We start from the raw sequence: 27,030 nt of genomic DNA on the forward strand, positions 1-27,030 counted from the left end.
TCTACATGCATATATGGCAGGTGGGGCTATAAGTTTTTAGCGAAAAGCAAGTTTTCTCCTTCATCAAGAGGGGCTAAAAGCAAAATGTTACTACAAAGGTTGGTTGTTAACGAGATGGTTCCGCCAAGCAGTTCTCGTACCCGAGTTGTCAATAATTACCCTCATCAAATATATATAATGGTGATGAGAAATCCAGATAACTTCAGTTCCTTTTACAAACAGGCAGAAAAACTGAAGATAACTAGTTGTAAAAAAGAGGGTACACGTGGCATGTTGCTATAGGCCGAGAGGGGTGTTTGTTGCAAAGCTAGTAGCAAACGGCCTAGCTCTAGTAAACGTGCTGGCTAAAACATAAGTGAAAAAAATAAACCGTTGGTTTTTGTAATCTAAACCGAAGAGGTAAGTCACTCTAATCTATACCATAGATTATGGATCTAAGGGATACTACATAAAAAAACAAGAAACAGGAGGGGGAGGTTACCTCGGCTGGGATGCTACTCCCGTGCTGGTGCTGGTGGCGAGGTGGGGGTGGGGTGCTCCGGTGGGGACAGGGGGGGGGGGCGGCGGGTGTGGGGAAGGGGGGGGGGGCGAAGGGAGTTCCTGGGGGAGGGAGGCGAGGTGGAGGGCGGGCGAGGTGGAGAGCTGCGGTGCTGCTGGCAATGGCGATGGGGATGGGGCTGTAGGGCAGCAGGGGGCGGTGGAGGTGGGGTGGCGAGAGGGTGGCAAGGGGGCGGCGGTTGAGGGGGCCGAAGTGGTGGGGAGAGGTGGAGGAGGGGGTGCAGCGAGGGGGAGCGAGCTCCTCTGATGTTTCTCCGATGAGTTTCCGGTGACGACTCCGGCGAGGTGGGGCACGAGTTAGAGGCGAGGAGAGGAGAACTTTTCGACGGGAATGGAACGAGGAGTGGTAGGGGCTTCTTATAGAGGCGACGGGAGGCGCCGGGATGGTATGTGCGTCGCGAATCCCGGAGGAGGGGATCTCCTCTCCATGGAGGGAAAGTTTCTCTGTCACGTGAAAGGAGGAGGAGGAAGAAGATGATCTTCTTGGGCCAAGTTTGGAAAGTGCTTAATGGGCCAGCTCCTATTTCCTAATAAAAGTGATTCTATTCCTATTTTCAAAACTAGGAAACTAAAACGTAAAAAATGATATCAAATCAATTCGGAATAAAGAGTTTTTATATACTAAAATTATCAGAAAAATAAAATAGAAATGATGGGCATTTTTCCACGGCAAAAATAAAAACTTCAGAAAAGATTATTTTCACAAAATTGCCTAAAAGGTTTATTTTCTTTTGCAAATAATTTTCAAATGACCCTCTAAGTTTGAGGGTTCAAATAACTTTCGAAATGCCCGTGGGTTTGAGGGACATGTTCCTCCGCTCTTTGGAATGTATTTCCCGGCATTTCTTGCACAAAGAAAACGAATGGAAATGCAAAAGAATTCAATGCAAATATCTCCGTTCAAATTCTTTATAGTTGAAGAAGTCATGTCATCTTCTCTCGTTGCTTTTAAAATTTTGAATTTGAATTCACCGGAGAAGGGGAAAGTCATTTTATTCCCTGTCATTCAAAAGTTTCGAAAAGTTTCAAATTTCACACAAGTTTCAGTCACTCAGCAAACAAACAAACAATCAATCTAATAATTGTATTAACATTCCAAAATTTATAATTTTGGGATGTTACACCTCCCTTCTTAGGAACGCAATGCATCGGACTCACCCAATCGCTATGAGCAACATGATAGATAATACCCACTTCCAGGAGCTTTAGTATTTCTTTTCTCACTACTTCTTTCATCTTAGGATTCAATCTCCTTTGATGATCAGCAACTGGTTTGAATTCAGGATCTGTTTTGATCTTGTGCTGGCATAGAGTGGGACTAATGCCCTTAATATCATCAAGAGTATATCCTATAGCAGTACGGTGCTTCCTCATAGTTTTTAGTAACTTCTTTTCTTCCTGCTCTGAGAGGCTAGCACTAATAATAACATGATATATCTCCTTTTCATCAAGATAGGCATACTTAAGAGTATCAGGCAACTGTTTAAGATCAAACATAGGATCACCCTTTGGTGGGGGTGGATCCCCAAGCAGTTCAACAGGCAGATTATTCTTAAGGATAGGATATTGTTCTAAGACAACTCTATCTATCTCATGCCTTTCATCCATATGCATATCATTTTCATGCTCAATCAAGTATTGCTCTAAAGGATCAGTCGGAGGCACGGCAATAGGAGCTAAGGCAATAGTTTCATCGCTACTAGGAAACTCCTTTTCATGAGGTTGTCTACCAAACTTAGAGAAATTGACCTCATGTGACACTCCTTCAAAGCCAACAGTGACAGTTTGCTTCTCACAATCAATATGAGCATTGACAGTGTTGAGAAAAGGTCTACCAAATATGATGGGACAAAAGCTATCTTGTGCGGTAGCAAGAACGAGGAAATCAGCAGGATACGTTGTTTTACCACACAAGACTTCAATATCCCTAATGATTCCCACATGGCAGATAGTATCTCTATTGGCAAGCTGGATAGTGACATCTATAGGTTCTATCTCAACAGGTGCAATCTCATCTTTGACTTCATCGTATAAGGATTGAGGTATTGCACTAACACTAGCACCCAAGTCACATAAACCATGATAGCAATGATCTCCTATCTTAACAGAAACCACAGGCATGCCAACAACAGGCCTATGTTTGTCTCTAACGTGAGGTTTAGCAATTCTAGCAGCATCTTCACAAAAGTGAATATTATGTCCCTCAACTTCTTCAGACAGAAGATCTTTGATAATAGCAATGCTAGGTTCAACTCTAATTTTCTCAGGGGGTGTAGGTGTTCTAATATAGCCTCTACGTATCACAATTGAAGCTTTAGGATGATCCTTTATCCTAACAAGGAAAGGTGGTTTCTCAATGTAAGCACTGGGAACCACAAGATCATTATAGGCAATGACTTTCTCTTCAACTGGAGTGGGTTTGACTACATTGAATTCTAAAGGAGGATGAAATTTAAACCACTTCTCTTTGGGGAGATCAATATGAGCAGCAAAAGATTCACACAAAGAAGCTACTATCTTAGAGACAAGTCCATACTTAGCGCTAAAGTCACAAAAAGTATTTGTCTCAACAAAGGATTTAACGCAATCAAAAGTGAAATTCATACCTGACTCCTTACCTTCTTCAAGCTCCCAATCTTCAGAGTTGCGTTTAATTCTCTCCAATAAATTCCACTTGAAGTCAATGTCTCTCTTCATAAAAGAACCGGTACAAGAAGTGTCAAGCATGGTGCGATCATCATGAGAAAGCCGAGCATAGAAGTTCTGAATGATAATTTCTCTCAAGAGCTCATGATTGGGGCATGAATATAGCATTGATTTAAGCCTCCCCCAAGCTTGAGCGATGCTTTCTCTGTCACGAGGCCAAAAATTGTAAATATAATTTCGATCACGATGTACTAAATGCATAGGATTAAACTTTTGATGAAATTCCAATTTCAACCGATTGTAGTCCCATGATCCAGTATCATCACATAGCCTATATCATGTCAACGCTTTATCCTTCAAAGATAAAGGAAAGACCTTCTTCTTGACCTCATCCTCGGGCACACCTGCAAGCTTAAATAAACCACAAACTTCATCTACATAGATTAGATGCAAGTCTGGATGTGATGTTCCATCTCCTGTAAAAGGATTAGTCAGCAGTTTCTCAAGCATACCCGAAGGAAATTCAAAGCAAAAAATTTCAGTAGGTGCAGCAACTTGAGGAGAAACTCTTTGTGCTTCGGTTCGAGGTGAAGATACCCCGAACAAGACCCTCAAAGGATTAGTATCCATAGTGACAAGTGACAATAAATTTCAGCACACTATATGAATGTTTCCTTACCAAGTTCCACTTACCAAAGGCGCTTCACTCCCCGGCAACGGCACCCGAAAAGAGTCTTGATGACCCACAAGTATAGGGTATCAATCGTAGTACTTTCGATAAGTAAGAGTGTTGAACCCAACGAGGAGCAGAAGGATCTGACAAGTGGTTTTCAGCAAGGAAACATCTGCAAGCACTGAAATTGTCGGTAACAAGTGATTGTGTGGTGAGATGATTCGTAGCAAGCAACAAGTAACAAAAGTAGCAATGGTGCAATAAAGTGGCCCAATCCCTTCTGTAGCAAGGGACAAGCCTGAGCAAAGTCTTATAGGAGGAAAAACGCTCCCGAGGACACACGGGAATTTCTGTCATGCTAGTTTCATCATGTTCATATGATTCGCGTTCGTTACTTTGATAGTTTGATATGTGGGTGGACCGGCGCTTGGGTACTGACCTTACTTGGACAAGCATCCCACTTATGATTAACCCCTGTCGCAAGCATCCGCAACTATGAAAGAAGAATTCAGACAAAGTCTAACCATAGCATTAAACTAGTGGACCAAATCAGCCCCTTATGAAGCAATGCATAAACTAGGGTTTAAGCTTCTGTCACTCTAGCAACCCATCATCTACTTACTACTTTCCAATGCCTTCCTCTAGGCCCAAATAATGGTGAAGTGTTATGTAGTCGACGTTCACATAACACCACTAGAGGAAAAACAACATACAATATATCAAAATACCGAACGAATACCAAATTCACATGACTATTATTAGCATGACTTATCCCATGTCCTCAGGAACAAAAGTAACTACTCACAAAGCTTAATCATAATCATGATCAGAGGTGTAATGAGTAGCATCAAGGATCTGAACATAAACTCTTCCACCAAGTAATCCAACTAGCATCAACTACAAAGAGTATTCAACACTTCTAGCAACCTTACAAGTACCAATCGGAGTCGCGAGACAGAGATTGGTTACAAGAGATGAACTAGGGTTTGGAGATGAGATAGTGCTGATGAAGATGTTGATGGTGACGAGTCCCCTCCGATGAGAGGAGTGTTGGTGATGACGATGACGACGATTTCCCCCTCCGGGAGGGAAGTTTTCCCGGCAGGATCGTCCTGCCGGAGCTCTAGATTGGTTCTGCTCAAGTTCCGCCTCGTGGCGGTGGCGAAACCATGAAAAAGCTCCACTCTGATTTTTTCCTGGACGAAACCCTCCATATAGCAAAAGAGGAGGGCAAGTGGGCCAGCAGGGTGACCACAAGCCCCCATGGCGCGATCTGGGGGATGGCCGCACCGTGCAGGCTTGTGGCCATCCCCTGGCGCCCGTCTGGCACTTCTTCGGCCCAATATTTTTTATAAATTGGGAAAAAAATCTCCGTTGATTTTCACGGCGTTTGGAGTTGCGCAGAATAGGTATCTCAACTTTGCTCCACTTTCAGGCCAGAATTCCAGTTGCCGGTATTCTCCCTCTTCATGTAAACCTTACAAAATAACAACTAAAGAAGCGATAAATATCAACGTGAAAACATGATGCAAAATGGACGTATCACAGTGCCACAAGTATGTGGGACTTTCATTATCAACCTCACATCTTTTGGTACTCACACTATGAATATGTGTAACATCACGTTCGAGATTCATTAAGAATAAAGCATTGACCAGCGGGGATGACCATAAAACATATCACTCATATAAATGGAACAACCATTATTCTCAGATTAAATGAGTAGCCATCTCGCATCAAACTTGATCCCGATACAATATTCATGCTCAAAGCTGGTACTAAATAACAATTATTAAGGTTTAAAGCTAATCCCGAAGGTAGATGTAGAGGTAGCGTACCAACGGCGATCACATCGACCTTGGAACCATTCCCGACGTGCATCGTCACCTCATCCTTTGCAAGTCTCCGCTTATTCCGTAGTTCATGTTTTGAGTTGCAAATGTGAGAAACAACACCGGTATCAAATACCCAGGAGCTACTACGAGTGCTGGTAGGGTACACATCAATAACATGTATATCATATATACCTTTGACGTTGCCGGCGTTCTTATCCGCTAAGTACTTGGGGCAGTTTCGCTTCCAGTGATCGGTTCCCTTGCAATAATAGCACTCGGTCTCAGTCTTGGGTCCATTCTTGCGCTTCTTCCCGATAACCTTTTTACCGGGCCCGACAACTTCTTTCCCGTACTTCTTGAAGTTCTTTTTACCCTTGCCTTTCTTGAAACTGGTGGTCTTATTCACCATCAAGACTTGATGTTCCTGCTTGATTTCCACCTCCGCTGATCTCAGCATTGGATATAACTTGGGAATGGTCTTTTCCATCCCTTGCATGTTATAATTCATCACGAAACTCTTGTAGCTAGGTGTAAGCGACTGGAGGATTCTGTCAATGAGCGCGTCATCCAGAAGATTAACTTCCAGCTGAGACAGACAATTGTCCAACCCAAACATTCTGAGTATGTGCTCACTGACATAATTATATTCCTCCATCTTATAACTGAAGAACTTGCCAGAGACCTCATATCTCTCGACCCGGGCATGAGCTTAGAAAACCAGTATCAGCTCTTGGAACATCTCATATGCTCCATGTTGCTCAAAACGCTTTTGAAGCCCTGGTTCTAAACTGTAAAGCATGCCGCACTGAACCAGAGAGTAGTCATCACTTCGCGACTGCCACGCGTTCATAATGTCCTGGGCTGTCGTGGGGACGGGAGGGTCACCTAGCGGTGCATCAAGGACATATGCCTTCTTGGAAGCAATGAGGATGAGCTTTAAATTACGAGCCCAGTCCGCATAGTTGCTACCATCGTCTTTCAGCTTGGTTTTCTCTAGGAACGCGTTGAAATTAAAGTTGACATGAGCGTTGGCCATTGGATCTACAATATTGTAAATAGATTTTAAGACTAAGTTCATGATAATTAAGTTTGTCTAATCAAATTATTTGATGAACTCCCACTCATATAGACATCCCTCTAGTCATCCAAGTGATACATGATCCACATCGACTAGCCCGTGTCTGATCATCACGTGAGACGGACTTGTCATCAATGGTGAGCATCTCCATGTTGATCGTATCTCCGTACGACTCATGTTCGACATTTCGGTTTTGCATCAAGTCAACCTAAGTGTTTTGCATGTGTAAATCTGGCTTACTCCCGTTGTATCCGAATGTTAGAATCTATCACACCCGATCATCACGTGGTGCTTCGAGAAAACGATCCTTCACAATGGTGCACACTTAGGGGGAACACTTTTCTTGAAATTTTAGTGAAGGGATCATCTTATTTACTACCGTCGTTCTAAGCAAATAAGATATAGAAACATGATAAACATCACATGCAATCATACAGTGACATGATATGGGCATTATCATCTTGCATCTTTCATCTCCATCTTCGGGGCGCGGCATGATTATCATTGTCAGCAACATGACACCATGATCGCCATAATCATGATCTCCATCATTATGTCTTCATGAAGTCGTCTCGCCAACTATTACTTCTACTACTATGGCTAACGGTTAGCAATAAAGTAAAGTAATCACAGGGCGTTGTATCTCATACAATAAATTAAGAAAACTCATATGGTCCTGCCGGTTGTGATACTCATCGACATGCAAGTCATGAATCCTATTACAAGAACATGATCAATGTCATACATCACATATATATCATGACATCCTTTTGGCCATATCACATCACATAGCATACCATGCAAAAACAAGTTAGACGTGCTCTAATTGTTGTTGCTAGTTTTACGTGGCTTATATGGGTTTCTCGCAAGAACGTTTCTTACCTATGTCACAGCCACAATGTTGATATGCCAATGCTATTTACCCTTCATAAGGACCCTTTTCATCAAATCCAATTCGACTAAAGTGGGAGAGACAGACACCCGCTAGCCACCTTATGCAACAAGTGCATGTCAGGCGGTGGAACTAGTCTCACGTAAGTGTACGTGTAAAGTCGGTCCGGGCCGCTTCATCCCACAATACTGCTGAAAAAAGATTGGACTAGTAACGGCAAGCAATTGACAAAATCATCGCCCACAACTTTTGTGTTCTACTCGTGCATAGAATCTACGCATAGAGCTAGCTCGGATTCCACTCTTTGATAACGTAGTAATAATTCACAAAAATTCCTATGTCATACCAAGATCTATCTAGGAGAAACCAGCAACGTGAGAGGTTGTAGAGCATCTTCATACCTTTGAAGATCGCTAAGCGTAAGCGTTACTATGAACGCGGTTGATGGAGTCGTACTCGTAGCGATTCCGATCGCGGAAGATTTCGATCCAAGCGCCGAACAACGACACCTCCACATTCAACACACATGTAGACCGGTGACGTCTCCTCTACCTTGAACCAGCAAGGGGAGAGGGGAAGTTGAGGGTGAGCTCCGGCAGCACGACGACGTGGTGGCGGTGGACCTATGTAGTTCGCCGGCACGGCTTCGCCAAGCGCGGTGGAGGAGGAGGAAGAGAGAGGGTAGGGTTGCGTCGAGGGAGAGAAGAATTCTTGTGTGCAGCCCTGAAAACCCCTTGGGTATTTATAGGAGGAATGTGAGAGAGGGGCCGGCCACACCCTAGATCAATCTAGGGTGGGCGGCGGCCAAGGAGGGGGCGACGACCAGGGTGTAGGTGGCATGCCTCCCAAGTTGGGAGGTGGGCCACCTTTTGCCCTAGGGTTTCCAGCCCATATGGCCATCATGCCTTGGTCGGCCGAACCAGACCACCTAGGTGGCTGGTTCCCACCTTGGCTCGGCCCCTGGGGCCCTCCGGGGCTGGTGGCCTCTCCCGGTGGACCCCCGGAACCCTTCCGGTGGTCCTAGTACAATACCGATGAACCCCGAAACATTTTTGGCGACCAAATTTCTACTTCCTATGTATAAATCTTTACCCCCGGACCATTTTGGAGCTCCTCATGACGTCCGGGATCTCATCCGGTACTCCTAACAAATTTCGGTAACCACATACTATTCCCATTACAACTCTAGCGTCATCGAACCTTAAGTGTGTAGACCCTGCGGGTTCGGGAATCATGGAGACATGACCGAGACACCTCTTCGGTCAATAACCAACAGCGGGATCTGGATATCCATGTTGGCTCCCACAGTTTCCACGATGATCTCATCGGATGAACCCCGATGTCGGGGATTCAATCAATCTCGTATGCAATTCACTTTGTCTATCGATATATAACTTGCTCGAGATTCAATCGTCGGTATCCCTATACCTTGTTCAATCTCGTTACCGGCAAGTCTCTTTAGTTGTTCCATAACACATCACACGGAGCGGCAAATCCCAGTCTCGATTCGTACCAATCCAACACACACTTTCAGAGATACCTGTAGTGCACCTTTATAATCGCCCACTTAGGTTGTGACGTTTGATACACCCAAAGAACTCCTACGGTATCCAGGGGTTGCACAATGTCATGGTCTAAGGAAATGATACTTGACATTATAAAAGCTCTAGCAGACGAACTATACAATCTTGTGCTATGCTTAGGATTGGGTCTTATCCATCACATCATTCTCCTAATGATGTGATCCCGTTATCAATGACATCCAGTGTCCATGGCTAGGAAACCATAACCATATATTGATCGACGAGCTAGCCAACTAGAGGCTCACTAGGGACATGTTGTGGTCTATGTATTCACACATGTATTACGGTTTCCGGTTAATACAATTATAGCACGAATAACAAACAATTATCATGAGCAAGAAAATATAATAATAACGACTTCATTATTGCCTCTAGGGCATATTTCCAACATATAGGTGCATTAAATTAAATAGCAATTATATGGTGATATAACAAGGAACCCATGTTTTCACATCAAAGCAACTGCACGTGCAACTAGCAATGCTATAGGAAGGCTGAGTAAGCGGTAACATTGCCAAACAAGGTTTGCTGGGTAGTGGAGGAGGTTGGAGGCTTTCATGGCAATGTTGGGAGGCTTATTGAACAGGTGGTAGGCAGCGAGACATAGTGATAGAAACGATACAAGGTAGCATGTCAATGATAGTAATGATATCTAGGGAAATGTTCATATTGCCTGTGATCCCGCTTGGAAGAAGAACCAATCCACGAAGTAGACGAACCAATGTAGTCGAATGGATGCTCACACTTCGAAGCGGTTTGGAATTCTATCGAGAAGAAACAATCCAGAACAACAATCAGCACACGATAAACACCACAACATATGCAAGACATGATGCACAACACAAATGATGCATGTCCGGTTTAATTATGTCACGCTTGGCAAGCACAACAATTTATCACTACACATTAAATGAAGCTCAATATGCAACTAGTTGCATATTGACGAAACTCCACATTTGAAATACTTAGTTCACTCCCATTTATTTACCCGGCAAGTTTAAATGTTGCTAGACATGGCAAGAGGTAAAGCATAAATAAACTACACTGTCTAGGCATTTTAAATGAGGTCGGAAACAACGTATAGTATTTCCGAAACGACCCCATATGTTAATTTGAAAATTGGTCCAGATCTGAACTAACTTGTTTTATATTTATTTCAACAGCAAAAGGAAGTGGTTCATGTGATTCTACATGACATTCTAGTCGTTTTACATACAAAGATCATTTACAACAGAGCTACGTTCTAAAAGATATGAGCAACACAAGAATATATGCCATTTATGCAAAATGCATGCAAATGAAAGCCACAAGCATGGTAAATCATGGATGCACAAGATATCTTGACGCTACACGCAATTCTAAGAAAGTTTAAATGAGACCCAAACAATGAATAATGCTACCTCTTGAGCTTGCGTTGATTTTCCCTTGAAGAGGAAAGGATGATCCAGCGAAGTAGATAAGTATTTCAATCAGTTTGTTGAGAACTAAGGTATCAATCCAGTAGGAGGAACAAGCAAGGCCCAAATAGTATTAGCTACTCAAACAATCAAACACTTGCACCCAACGCTATAAAGGGGTTGTCAATCCCTTCAAAGTTATTTGCAAGGATGATATCTGATAAAGATAGGTATAAAAGATTGCGGAAACAAAAGTAAATAAATTCCAGCAAAGTATTTTTTGTATTTGGTTTATAGATCTAAAAATATAACATGGAAAATAGACTCGAGGGCCATAGGTTTCACTAGAGGCTTCTCCCATAAAGGAAAATAATACGGTGGGTGAACAAATTAGTGTCGAGAAATTGATAGAAAAGTGAATAATTATGAAAATATCTAAGGCAATGATTATGCATATAGGAATCACGTCCTTGTCAAGTAGACCGAAATGATTCTGCATCTACTACTATTACTCCACACATCGACCGACTCCTGCCTGCATCTAAAGTATTAAGTTCATGAAGAACAGAGTAACACACTAAGTAAGATGACATGATGTAGAGGGATAAACTCAAGCAATATGATGAAAATCCCATCTTTTTTATCCTTGATGGCAACAATATAATACGTGCCTCGGTACCCCTACTTTTTCACTGGGTGAGGACACCACAAGATTGAACCCAAAACTAAGCACTTCTCCCATTGCAAGAATTACCAATCTAGTTGGCCAAACCAAACCAATAATTCAAAGAGACTTGCAAAGATATGAAATCATGCATATAAGAATTCACAAGAGACTTAAATGATATTCATAGATAATCTGAACATAAACTCAAAATTCATCGTATCTCGACAAACTCACCGCAAAAGAGTATTACATCGGATAGATCTCCATGAAGATCATGAAGAACATGGTATTGAAGATCAAAGAGAGAGAAGAAGCCATCTAGCTACTAGCTATGGACCCGTAGGTCTGTGGTGAACTACTCACACATCATGGAGGGGTAATGTAGTTGATGTAGATGCCCTCCGTGATCAATTCCCTCTCCGACAGATTACCGGAAAAGGCTCCCAGATTGAATCTCATGGGAATAGAGGTTCCCGGCGGCGTAAAAGTATTTTCGTGGCTCTTTTTGGCGATACACGAATATTTGGAAATTTATAGGCCAAGTAATAGGGCTAGGAGGCATATAGGGGACCCACAAGACAAAGGCGCGCAGCCACCCCCCAGGGTGTTTCATGCAGGCTTGTGGCCTCCTAGAAGATGCCCTGGCCCCTACTCCAAGTCTCTTGGGTGTCTTCTGGTCCAAGAAAAATCTTTCCAGAGATTTTGTTTTGTTTGGAGTCCGTTTAATATTCCTTATCTGCAATACTCAAAAACGTGGAAAAACTTAAACTGGCACTAGGCTCTAGATTAATAGGTTAGTCCCAAAAATAATATAAAACAACATATAAATGCATGTAAAACATCCAAAATAGATAATATAACAGCATGGAACAATCAACAATTATAGATACATTGGAGACGTATCAATCATCCCTAATCTTAATTCTTGCGTCCTCGAGTAGGTAAATGATAAAAACAGAATTTTTGATGTGGAATGCTACCTAACTTATTTATCCATGTAATATTCTCTAACGTGGCATGAATATTCATATCCATAAGACTCAAAACAAAAGTCTAATATTGACATAAAAGCAATAATACTTCAAGCATACTAATAAGGTAATTGCTTCCTTTCGAAATAACATGGTCTTAGAAAGTTATCCCTACAAAATCATATGGTCTGGCTATGCTCCATCTTCACCACACAAAGTATCTAAATCATGCACAACCCTGATGAAAATCAAGCATTTGTTTCACACTTTTTATGTTCTCAAACCTTTTCAACTCTCATGCAATACATGAGCGTGAGACTTGGATATAGCACTATAGGTGGAATAGAGTGTGGTGGAGGTTGCAAAAAAATGAGAAGATAGCCTCACATTAACTAGGCATATCAACGGGCTATGGAGATGCGCATCAATAGATATTAATGTGAGTGAGTAGGGATTTTCATGCAACAAATGCACTAGAGCTATAAGTGTATGAAAGCTCAAAAACAAAAATAAGTGGTTGTGCAAAATATGTAATCCCACTAGTTATATGAAAGTGACAAAATAGGAGACTCTCTATGAAGAACATGGTGCTACTTTGAAGCACAAGTGTGCAAAGAGATAGTAGCATTGTCCCTTCTCTCTTTCTATCATTTTTTTCTATCTTTTTTCTCTCTTTTTTTGCTGGGCTTCTTTGGCCTCTTTTATTTTTTATGGGCTTCGCTGGCCTCTTTTATTTTTTTTAAAGTCCACATACTCATCCCAACTGGTGAGGGAATCATAGCTTCCATCATCCTTTTCTCACACGGGACAATGCTCTAATAATGCAAAATCATCACACTTGTATTTTCTTACAACTTAAAGATTACAACTCGATATCTAAAACAAAATATGACTCTATAAGCAATATGGAAGTGATGGTGCGTGTCACAAAAAAGGGGGACAGTGGTGTTGCATGGCAATATATATCGGAATGGCTATGAAAATGCCAGGTAGATATGGTGGCTGTTTTGAGAAAAATATATGGTGGCTGTTTTGAGGAAGGTGGGCTTAATGTACCGACGAAAGTTGCGCGGTACTAGAGAGGCTAGCAAAGGTGGAAGGGTGAGAGTGTGTACAATCCATGAACTCAACATTAGTCATAAAGAACTCACATACTTATTGCAAAAGCCTATTAGTCATCGAAGCAAAGTATTAGACGCATGCTCATAGGGAAGGGTTGGTAGGAGTTAACCATCGCTCGATCCCGACCTCCACACAAAGGTTGATGATACATATCCAACGTATCTATAATTTTTGATGGTTCCATGCTATTATCTTGTCAACTTTGGATGTTTTGTATGCATTTTATATCTTTTTTGGGATTAACCTATTAACTCAGCGCCAAGTGCCAGTTCCTGTTTTTTCCGTGTTTTTGACCCTTTTCAGAGAATATTTTTAAACGGAGTCCAAATGGAATAAAATCTTCAGAATGATTTTTTTCGGGAACATAAGATACGCAGGGAGCTTCAGAACCAAGGCAAAGGGTCCCGGGGGAGGCCACAAGCCCCCTAGCCACGACCTGGGGGGCGCCTAGCAGGCTTGTGGGCCCCCGTGGCTCCTTTGCCCTACCTCTTCCACCTATAAATTCCCTAAAAATCTGAAACCACGGGAGAGAGCCACGAAAATACTTTTCCGCCGCCGCAAGCTTCTGTCTCTGCAAGATCCCATCTGGGGCACGTTCTGGTGCCCTGCCGGAGGGGGATTCAGACACGGAGGGATTCTTCATCAACACCATTGCCTCTCCGATGATGCGTGAGTAGTTCAGCATAGACCTTCGGGTCCATAGCTAGTAGGTAGATGGCTTCTTCTCTCTTGGATCTTCAATACAAAGTTCTCCATGATCTTCATGGAGATCTATCCGATGTAATCTTCTTTTGTGGTGTGTTTGTCGAGATCCGATGAATTGTGGATTTATGATCAGATTATCTATGAATGTTATTTGAGTCTCCTATGATCTCTTATATGCATGATTTCGTATCCTTGTAATTCTCTTCGAGTTGTGGGTTTCATTTGGCCAACTTGATCTATAATTCTTGCAATGGGAGAAGTGCTTGGTTTTGGGTTCATACCATGCGGTGACCTCACCCAGTGACAGAATGGGTAGCGAGGCACGCATCGTGTTGTTGCCATCAAGGGTAAAAATATGGGGTTTATATCCATTGCATGAATTTATCCCTCTACATGATGTCATCTTGCTTAAGGCGTTACTCCGTTTGTCATGAACTTGATACACTAGATGCATGCTGGATAGCGGTCGATGTGTGGAGGAATAGTAGTAGATGTAGACAATATCGGTCTACTTGTCTCGGACGTGATGCCTATATGTATGATCATTGCCTTAGATATCATCATGACTTTGCGCGGTTCTATCAATTGCTCGACAGTAATTCGTTCACCCACCGTAATACTTGTTATCATGAGAGAAGCCTCTAGTAAACACTATGGCCCCGGGTCTACTTCACATCATATTTTCAGCTCTACACTTTTACTTTGTTGCACTTTCCGCCTTCAGATCTCACTTTGCAATCAATGGTGAAGGGATTAAAAAGCCCTTTATAGCGTTGGGTGCAAGTTTGTTTGTTTTTGCGCAGGTACTTTGGAGACTTGCCTTGATACTCCTACTAGATTGATACCTTGGTTCTCAAACTGAGGGAAATACTTACTGCTACTGTGCTACATCACCCTTTACTCTTCAAGGGAAAAAGCAACGCAAGCTCAAGAGGTAGCAAGAAGAATTTCTGGTGCTGTTGCTCGGGAGTATCAAGTCAAGAATAGTCTTCCTTCAACGTGTCAATTTCTGGCACCGGGGACTATTCTAAGTGAAGCTTATCAAAGTAACTGTCGCAAACTCATCTCTTGAATTTACTTTTTTGCCTCTCGTTTTCCTCTCCTCCACTTCTGAAAAACAAAAATTACAAAAAATATTTGCCTTTTTCGTTCGCCCTTTTCTTTCGCTTGCTCTCTGTTTTCTTGTGTGCTTGTCTGCTTGCTGAAGTCACCATGACTGAAAACACCAAACTTTGTGACTTCTTGAATACTAATAATAATGATTTTATTAGTACTCCAATTTCTCCCGCCACTAGTGCGGAATCATATGAAATCAATGCTGCTTTGCTGAATCTTGTTATGAAAGAGCAATTTTCCAGCCTTCCTAGTGAAGATGCCGCATCCCATATTAATACCTTCATTGAGTTATGCGATATATAAAAGAAGAAAGATGTGGATAATGATGTGATTAAATTGAAGTTATTTCCGTTCTCATTGTGAGATCGAGCAAAAACTTGGTTTTCATCTTTGCCCAAAAATAGTATTGATTCTTGGAACAATTGCAAAGATGCTTATATATCCAAGTATTTTCCACCGGCTAAGATTATCTCTCTCCGTAATGATATCATGAATTTTAAGCAACTAGATCATGAACATGTTGCACAATCTTGGGAGAGAATGAAATTGATGATTAGAAATTGTCCCGCTCATGGCTTGAGTCTTTGGATGATTATACAAATCTTCTATGCTGGTTTGAATTTTGCTTCTAGAAATATCTTGGATTCTGATACATCTCCAACGTATCTATAATTTTTGATGGTTTCATGCTATTATCTTGTCAAACTTTGGATGTTTTGTATGCCTTTTATATCTTTTTTGGGACTAACTTATTAACTCAGTGCCAAGTGCCAGTTCCTGTTTTTTCCGTGTTTTGACCCTTTTCAGAGGAGGATTTTAAACGGAGTCCAAACGGAACGAAACTTCCAAAAAGATTTTTTCCGAAACACAAGAAGATCGGGGAGCCTCAGAACCAGGGCAGGGGGCCACCAGGGACCCCACAATCCCCCATAGCCGCGGCTAGGGGGGCCCCGTGCCTCCCAGGCTTGTGGGCTCCCTGGGCCGCCTCTGCCCTAGGTCTTCCGCCTATATATTCCCAAAAATTCCAGAAAAAATCAGGAGATCATCGGAAGTACTTTTCCGCCACCGCAAGCTTATGTCTCCGCAAGATCCCATCTGGGGCATGTTCTGGTGCCCTGCCGGAGGGGGGATTCGGATACGGAGGGCTTCTTCATCAACACCATGACTACTCTGATGATGTGTGAGTATTTCACCATAGACATACGGGTCCATAGCTAGTAGCTAGATGGCTTCTTCTCTCTCTTGGATCTTCAATACAAAGTTCTCCATGATCTTCATGGAGATCTATCCGATGTAATCTTCTTTTGCAGTGTGTTTGTTGAGATCCGATGAATTGTGGATTTATGATCAGATTATCTATGAATCTTATTTGAGTCTCCTCTGATCTCTTATATGCATGATTTCATATCCTTGTAATTCTCTTCGAGTTGTGGGTTTCGTTTTGCCAGCTTGATCTATGATTCTTGCAATGGGAGAAGTGCTTGGTTTTGGGTTCATACCGCGCGGTGACCTCACCCAGTGACAGAAGGGGTAGCGAGGCACGCATCATGTTGTTGCCATCAAGGGTAAAAGATGGGGTTTTCATCATTGGTTTGAGATTATCCCTCTACATCATGTCATCTTGCTTAAGGCGTTACTCCGTTTGTCATGAACTGAATACACTAGATGCATGCTGGATAACGGTCGATGTGTGGAGTAATAGTAGTAGATGCAGAAAGTATGAGTCTACTTGTCTTGGACGTGATGCCTATATGTATGATCATTGCCTTAGATATCGTCATGACTTTGCGCGGTTCTATCAATTGCTCGACAGTAATTCGTTCACCCACCATAATACTTGCTATCATGAGAGAAGTCTCTAGTGAACACTATGGCCCTCGGGTCTACTCCACATCATATTTTCAGCTCTACACTTTTACTTTGTTGCACTTTCCGCCTTCAGATCTCACTTTGCAATCAATCGTGAAGGGATTGACAAGCCCTTTATAGCGTTGGGTGCAAGTTTGTTTGTTTTTGCGCAGGTACTTTGGAGACTTGCCTTGATACTCGTACTGGATTGATACCTTGGTTCTCAAACTGAGGGAAATACTTACTGCTACTGTGCTGCATCACCCTTTCCTCTTCAAGGGAAAAACCAACGCAAGCTCAAGAGGTAGCAGTTGACAATCATTGAACAAATCATGCTCCGACTTCATCACATAACGGTTCACCATACGTGCATGCTACAGGAATCAGAAGCTTTAACACAAGTATTTTTTCTAATTCACAATTACTTACTAGCACGACTCTCATATTACCATCTTCATATCTCAAAACTATATGGAAGGAATCAAACTTCTCATGATATTCAATGCACTTAATATGAAAGTTTTTATTATACCCCTCTTGGATGTCTACTATATTAGGACTGAATTCAAAACCTAAACCAATTACTATGTTGTTTAAAGAACTCTTGAAATAATATAAGTGAGGTATGAGAGTTTTATAATTTCTACAAAATACAACACACTCGTGCTCTAAAATATATAAGTGAAGTACTAGAGCATCATTGCCTAGCTCAAAAGATATAAGTGAAGCACAAAGAGTATTCTAATAAATTCACGATTCAGGGTCTCTCTCTCTCTCAAAAGATGGGTGCAGCAAGGATGATTGTGGAAAACTAAAAAGTAAAGACTCATATCATACAAGACACTCCAAGCAAAACACATTTCATGTGGTGAATAAAAATATAGCCTCAAGTCAATTTACCAGTGGATTGAAGACAAAAGAGTGGATGCCTTCCGGGGCATCCGCAAGCTTAGGCTCTTTCATATCCTTGAATATGACTTGGGGTGCCTTGGGCATCCCCAGGCTTAGGTTCTTGATACTCCTTATTCCGTAGTCCATCAAATCTTTACCCAAAACTTGAAAACTTCATAACACAAAACTCAACACAAAACTCATGAGATCCGTTAGTATAAGAAAATAAATCACCACTTTAGGTACTGTTGTGAACTCATTCTTTATTTATATTGATGTAATATTTACTGTATTCAAACTTCTCCATGGTTCATACCCCCCGATACAACCCATAGATTCATCAAAATAAGAAAACAACACAAAGAAAATAGAATTTGTCAAAATGAAAACAGTCTGGAGAAATCTCTTTACTTTGAATACTTCTGTAACTCTAAAAATTCTGAAACATTAGGAAGATCTGGGAAATTTGTAAGCCAATCTTGTGTAAACTTTAGATCAAAATCATGTTCCAGTGAATTTATAAAATTCCTGGACAGAGAGCGAAGGTTTCTGTTTTTCAGCAAAATCAACTTGCAAACATTGTAAACCATCCGAAAGGTCTTACTTGGCTCAAACACTAATTAAAACAATGAAACAGAACTATTATAGAGGTAATAATGTGTTCAACACTCAAAAACAGAAGCAAAAAACAAAAGCAAAACAAATAAAATTGGGTTACCTCCCAACAAGCGCTATTGTTTAGCGCCCCTAGCTAGGCATAATGCAATAGATCTAGGTATTGTCATCTTTGGTATTGACAATTCTTGTGAGGGCCTTCTCAAATACGTGGGGCTATTTCCTCTTGCCCGGGTTTGTAGGTGAAGAAAATGCCTTATTGTCCCAAATATCCAAACGCTTATTGCAAAGGGTTATCAAAGTGTTCAAATGGTTGAGGTTTCCACTGATATGTTTAAGGGGTTCGTGATATTTTTGTAACTTGATTAAGTGCTTATGTAAGTCACTCAATTTGTCGAGAATTTGAACTCCCTCTTCTAAAAAATTAAATCCCTTTTTTGTGGAGGAACTCCCAAAACCCCCTCCAAGACTAGATAAGCAGCGTTTGTATTCAATTCAATAAAATTCCCTTTTGAGGAACAATCTAAGAGTTCTCTATGATGTAAAGCCAATCCAATGTATAAAAAATTGAGCAAAATCTCTGCATCTCCATTTAGGTTGGAGATATGATAAGATTCCATTGGCCTATACCAGGCATCTTTCAAATTCTCCCTTTGTTTTTGTTTGAAGTATAAAACTTCAAAATCTGGTGACAAAAGGGAAGTGGTAATGCTAGTCATAGAGACAAGTAAGGGATCCGAAAGGAGAGAGGCAAATGAAAAATGCGAATAAAAGGGCAAATCTTTTTGGTATTTTCTGAAAATTGTTTTAGAAGTGGGGGAGAGGAAAACGAGAGGCAAATCGCAAATAAAGTAATTGCAAGAGATGAGTTTGTGATGGGTACTTGGTAGGCATGATCATGCTATGTATCCTCCCCGACAACGGCGCCAGAAATCCTTCTTGCTACCTCTTGAGATTGTGTTGGTCTTCCCTTGAAGAGGAAAGGGTGATGCAACAAAGTAGATACATATTTCCCTCAGTTTGTTGAGAACCAAGGTATCAATCCAGTAGGTTGTCAATCCCTTAAGAGTTATTTGCAAGGATGAGATCTGATAGAGATAGGTATAAAAGATTGCGGAAACAAAAGTAAAAATATTGCAGCAAAGTATTTTAGGTATTTTTGGTTTATAGATCTGAAAATATAATATGGAAAATAGACCCGGGGGCCATAGGTTTTAATAGAGGCTTGCCTCATAAAGGAAAACAATATGGTGGGTGAACAAATTACTGTCGAGCAATTGATAGAAAAGCAAATAATTATGAAGATATCTAAGGCAATGATTATGCATATAGGCATCACGTCCGTGTCAAGTAGACTGAAACAATTCTGCATCTACTACTATTACTCCACACATCGACTGACTCCTGCCTGCATCTAGAGTATTAAGTTCATGAAGAATAGAGTAACACATTAAGTAATATGGCATGATGTACAGGGATAAACTCAAGCAATATGATGAAAACCCCATCTTTTTTATCCTTGATGGCAATAATACAATATGTGCCTCGCTACCCCTACTTTGTCACTGGGTGAGAACACCGCAAGATCGAACCCAAAACTAAGCACTTCTCCTGTTGCAAGAATTACCAATCTAGTTGCCAAACCAAACCAATAATTCAAAGAGACTGGCAAAGATATGAAATCATGCATATGAGAATTCAGAAGAGACTCAAATAATATTCATAGATAATCTGAACATAAACTCACAATTCATCGAATCTCGACAAACACATCGCAAAAGAGTATTTCTTCGGATAGATCTCCATGAAGATCATGAAGAACATGGTATTGAAGGCCAAGGAGAGAGAAGAAGCCATCTAGCTACTAGCTATGGACCCATAGGTCTGTGATGAACTACTCACACATCATCGAAGGGGCAATGGAGTTGATGTAGATGGCCTCCGTGATCAATTCCCTCTTCATCAGATTATAGGAAAAGGCTCCCAGATTGGATCTCACGGGAACATAGGCTCCCGACGGCGTAAAATTATTTTCGTGGCTCTTTTTGGCGATACGGGAACATTTGGCAACTTATAGGCCAAAGAATAGGGTTAGGAGGCCTGCAAGGGACCCACAAGCGAGGGGGCGCGACCACCCCCAGGGCGCGCCCTGCAGGCTTGTGGCCTCCCGGGAGATGCCCTCCCCCCTACTCCAAGTCTCCTGGGTCTCTTCTGGTCCAAGAAAATTCTTTCCTATTATTTTGTTGTATTTGGACGCCATTTAATATTCCTTATCTGTAATACTCAAAAACATGGAAAAACATAATCTCGCACTAGGCTCTAGATTAATAAGTTAGTCCCAAAAATAATATAAAACAACATATAGATGCATGTAGAACATCCAAAACAGATAATATAATAGCATGGAAGAATAAAAAATTATAGATACGTTGGAGACGTCTCAAATAACAATTCCGAAAAGTCCCCATATGCAAATTAACGTTTCGGTACTGTTTTGCCTATGCACAATTTTAGAGTTGTTAAACAGCAGAATAAATGCCACCATGTTGTTCTACACAATTTTATAGTCAAGTTACATATATCATTTACTAATTCGGAGCTACGGTTGTCTACCTATGAATACTTAATTTTAAGATGGCATCTATGCAAAACTAATTAAATAGCACATTTAAATATTTTTAACAAATGCGAAAGTGGCATATTATTTATCTACACAAAATTTTGGACGTTTTACATATCTAAAGTATTTTCATCCTATGCACGGTTAATTAAATATAATCATTTTAAAATATTGCATTTATCTATAATTTGTTAAATGCATTGGGTAATTGGCAAAAATCACAGAATGAAAACAAAATCGTCCATGGGCTTAATCTGCTGGACTTGGCCGAAAGAGGGGCATGTGTGATAACCCACAAGTATAGGGGATCAATGGTAGAACAAATATTCCCTCGAGTTCTATCGACCACCGATACAACTCTACGCACGCTTAACGTTCGCTTTACCTAGAACAAGTATGAAACTAGAAGTACTTTGTATGCTTGATAGGATAGGTTTGCAAGAAAATGAAGAACACGTAATTAAAAACTAGGGGCATGTGAGATAAAGAAACAACTAAGTTAGTCTTAGTAGAGATCTTTTTATCACAAGAAGGTTATTTGTCCCTAGGCAATCGATAACTAGACCGATAATCAGTATTGCAATTTTATATATGAGGGAGAGGCATAAGCTAAAATATTTTATCTACTTGGATCATATGCACTTATGATTGGAACTCTAGCAAGCATCCGCAACTACTAAAGATAATCAAGGTGAAACCCAACCATAGCATTTTAAGGTATCAAGTCCTCTTTACTCCCATATGCAGCAACCCACTTACTCAGGTTTATGTTTCTGTCACTCAAGCAACCCACCATATGAAAATCATGAACACATTGCAACACTAAATAGCGGGGATCCCTCACGGAGCACCATAGGACATCACCAATAATAAAACATGCAACTCAAACCAATCATGATCATCAATCAACCCACTGGACAAAACAGATCTACTCAAACATCATAGGATAGTCATACATCATTGGGAAATAATATATAGCATTGAGCACCATGTTTAAGTAGAGGTTACAACGGTGAGAAGAGGTGTCAAACCGCTGCATAGAGGGGGAGAGAGTTGGTGTAGATCGCCGTCACGATGATGGCCCTGGTGGCGTTCCGATGCCACCGGGAGAGAGGGGGAGAGAGCCCCCTCCTTCTTCTTCTTCCTTGGCCTCCACTGGAAGGGAGGAGGGTTTCCCCTCTGGTCCTTGGCCTCCATGTCAGCGGAGGGGTGAGAGCCTCTCCGAGACTGAATCTCTCTCTCTGTTTCTTTCTATTTGTGCACTTTTCTGCATTCCAAATTCTGGCCGTTCATCGTTTCTTATATTCTCACAGATACGTAACTCCGATTGGGCTAAAATTTTAACACGATTTTTATCCGAATATTAGCTTTCTTCCAGTGAAAGTAGGGCACAAACCGCCTTACGAGTGGCCACAAGCCAGCCTGGCGCGCCCTACCCCCCAGGTCGCGCCCCTATGGCTTGTGGGCCCCTCGGGCACCGCCCTCTGTTGATTTCAGTTCCAAAAATTCACATATATACCGAAAAAATATTTGTAAGTTTTTATCGCGTTTGGACTTTGTTTGATATGGATTTTCTGCGAAACAAAAGCATGCAACAAAGGGGAACTGACACTGGGCACTGGATCAATATGTTAGTCCCAAAAATAGAATAAAAAGTTGCCAAAAGTATATGAAAGTTCTAGAATATCGTCATGAAACAATTAAAAGTTATAGATACGATGGAGATGTATCAGCATACCCAAGCTTAATTCATGCTCGTCCTAGAGTAGGTAAATGATAAAAAAGATAATTTTGATGTGGAATGCTACCTAGCATAATCTTGATCATATAATCTAATCATGACATGAATATTAAGACACGAGTGATTGAAAGCAATAGTCTATCATTTGACATTAAGACAATAATACTTCAAGAAGAATAATAAAGCAATCATGTCTTCTCAAAATATCACGGCTAAAAGAAAGTTATCCCTACAAAATCATATAGTGTGTCTATGCTCCATCTTGAACACACAAAGTATTAAATCATGCACAACCCCGGTTTTAGCCAACCAATTGTTTCGTTCTTTAGTATTCTCAAACTTTTTCAACTTTCATGCAATACATGAGCGTGAGCCATGGGTATAGCACTATAGGTGGAATAGAATATGGTGGAGGTTGTGGAGAAAACAAGAAGAAGGAGATAGTCTCACATCAACTAGGCGTATCAACGGGCTATGGAGATGCCCATCAATAGATATCAATGTGAGTGAGTAGGGATTGCCATGCAACGGATGCACTAGAGCTATAAGTGTATGAAAGCTCAAAAAGAAACTAAGTGGGTGTGCATCCAACTCGCTTGCTCAAGAAGACCTAGGGCAATTTGAGGAAGCCCATCATTGGAATATACAAGCCAAGTTCTATAATGAAAAATTCCCACTAGTATACGGAGGTGACAATATAGGAGACTCTCTATCATGAAGATCATGGTGCTACTTTGAAGCACAAGTGTGGAAAAAGGAATAGTAGCATTGCCCCTTCTCTCTTTTCTCTCATTTTTTTATTATTTTATCCTTTTTTGGTGGGCTTCTTTGGCCTCTTTTTTTATTTGGGCTTCTTTGGCCTCTTTTATTTTTCATAAAGTCCAGACACTCATCCCAACTTGTGAGGGAATCATAGCTTCCATCATCCTTTCCTCACATGGGACAATGCTCTAATAATGATGATCATCACACTTTTATCTACTTACAACTCAAGAATTACAACTCGATACTAGAACAAAATATGACTCTATATGAATGCTTCCGACAGTGTGCCGGGATGTGCAATGATCTAGCATAGCAATGATATCAAAAAACAGACAAGCCATGAAAACATCATGCTAGCTATCTTAAGATCATGCAAAGCAATATGACAATGATTGTGCGTGTCATAATAAACAGAATGGTGGAAGTTGCATGGAAATATATCTCGGAATGGCTATGGAAATGCCATAATAGGTAGGTATGGTGGCTGTTTTTGAGGAAGGTATATGGTGGCTGTTTTGAGGAAGGTGGGTTTAATGCACCGACAAAGTTGCCCGGTAGTAGAGAGGCTAGCAAATGTGGAAGGGTGAGAGTGCGTATAATCCATGAACTCAACATTAGTCATAAAGAATTCACATACTTATTGCAAAAATTTATTAGTCATCGAAACAAGGTACTACACACATGCTCCTAGGGGAAGGGTTGGTAGGAATTAACCATCGCGCGATCCCGGCCTCCACACAAAGGATGACAATCAATAAATAAATCATGCTCCGACTTCTTCACATAACGGTTCACCATACGTGCATGCTATTGGAATCACAAACTTTAACACAAATATTTCTACCAATTTACAATTACTCACCAGCATGACTCTAATATCACCATCTTTATATCGCAAAACTATCGCAAGGAATCAAACATATCATATTCAGTGATCGACAAGTTTTATGTAGGATTTTATGACTAACCATGTGAATGACCAACTCGTGTTAACTCTCTAAATAGATATAAGTGAAGCATGAGAGTTTAATTCTTTCTAGAAAAGATATGCCCACGCTCTAACAAATATAAGTGAAGCAAAATAGCATTCTACAAATAGCGGTTTTCTATGTGTAGAGAAACACGCAATCCAAACTTCAAATCATATAAGAGAAGCACATGAAGCATTCTATAAAGCCATACTCAAAAGATATAAGTGAGGTGCAAAGAGCCTTCTATAAATCAACCAAGGACTTTCTCATACCAGCATGGTGCATTATTAAAATAAAAATAAAAGGCACACGACGTTCCAAGATTTACGCATATCATGTGAGGAATAAAATTATAGCTCCAAGTGAAATTACCGATGGTTGTTAGAAGAAAGAGGGGATGCCTTCCGAGGCATCTGATGACGAGTTGATGTATATACTTCTCGCCCCTCGTTGGACACCCCAAGTGGAAGGTGGTGATGTAGTCAGCAGCAAATTTCCCTTACATGGAGACTGTAAGGTTTATTGAACCAGGAGGACTCCTAGGCTCAACAAGTAGGTGTATTCCACCCTGGCGCTAGTAGAAGACGTGGACCTGCACACACAACAAATAACTTTGTTCCCAACGAGTATAGAGAGGTTGTCAATCTCTCCGACCTTGTAGTTTGCAAAGGATCAAAACACAAGCGGGAAGGTAGTGATTGCAATAGAAAAGTAAAGAAAGCGGTAAATAATGGAGGTGTAAACAATGATGGTGATATGGACCGGAGTCACATGATGTTCACTAGTGATGTCTCTCTCCCAAAAGACGATAAAGAACTATGCTAGGGTAAACAAATCACAGTGGGCAATTGACAGAATTATGATCGCACCGCAATGCTAATTATGCTCCTTGATAGTATGAGGTTCAATACTAATGGGCAGTGCGTCGAGACAAGTAGACCGTTTATTCATCAGCATCTACTTACTAATCATCCACCTTGAGATATCTATCCAGAACATCTCTCCGATATTAAGTTGCGAGCCCCACCCAAAGTGTAAACTCAAAGCAACAGACAACTGCATTAATGAACTATGCGTAAGGTAAACAATCCTTGCAACCGTGGTCACAAGCACTATTGTTTTCTGCCTGGTGGCAACAAGCACATCCCCTAGTCTCATGTTTCTGTCACTCAAGCAAGACATACAGGGGCCGGAACCCACAATCATGCATAACGCTCCCTCTTGGAATTATGATCTACTACTTGGCCAAAGCAATAAAAAGCAACAGAGAACATGCATGAATCACTAAGGAACATAATATAAAATGATAATCAAATATATAACTCATAACAATGTGAACATAATCTCATAATCCATCAGATCCCAACAAACCGAGTATAGCAAAAGCAAGAGGATTTCATAGGTGCCTTGATCATGTAGGGCAGCTCGCAAGGACTAACCATTGAAGCACAAGATTGGAGAGAAGACATCACATAGCTACTGGTCATGGAGTCATGGTCCAAGGAGGATTACTCACGGCACGTCCGGGAAGCGTCCATGGCAGTGGAGAAGCTCCCGAAGGTCAATCCTTCATCTGACAGGGTGCCGGGAAGAGGTCTCCTGACGCTCCCGATCTTGGAAGTGCTGCGGCGGCGGAACGATGGAGAAATTCGTGATTCCAGAAAGTCTACGAGGGTTTCCTCACGGAACACTAAATATAGGCCAAAGGAGGGCACCAGAGGAGGTGGGACCCACCCAGGCAACCTCCTGGCGCGCCCTAGGGCCTGGCCGCGCCGGCAGGCCGCCTGGGAGGCCCCTGGCCCCCCTCTGGCCCTCCTTCGGTGACACCGAAGCTTCTGTTTCGCTGATTTTTTTATATGTTTTTTATGGATTTTTTCGGGCTTCCGAAAATTGGGTAAAAGCCAAGCAAAATAGACATCAACAGACAGAAACTGGCACTGGGTGCACTAAGTTAGTAGGTTAGTCCAAATATGTGAAAAATGATATGAAAGTGTAGCAAAACATATAACAATGTCACCCAAAAGATCATGGAACAAGCAGAAATTATAGATACGTTTGGGACGTATCAACATCCCCCAGCTTAATTTCTGATCGTCCTAATGTAGATAAATGATAACACAATAATTTCTGTGGTGACATGTTAACACACGTATAAGAAATTCAAAGTAAAGCAAGTGAGATATGCAATTCAAGTCAAGACAATAACAAGCAAGAGTCTATATCTAGTATTGAATTTAGCAAAGTAAGAACATAACGGTGCAAGACCTCTCGTTGTCCATGACTCGAATGTCTCCAAATGGTGTTTGCGTGCAAGAAGTGGGAGATGGGTTCAGAGA

Source organism: Hordeum vulgare, chromosome 7H (assembly GCF_904849725.1).
Source record: "Hordeum vulgare subsp. vulgare chromosome 7H, MorexV3_pseudomolecules_assembly, whole genome shotgun sequence".
Taxonomy (NCBI): Eukaryota; Viridiplantae; Streptophyta; class Magnoliopsida; order Poales; family Poaceae; genus Hordeum; species Hordeum vulgare.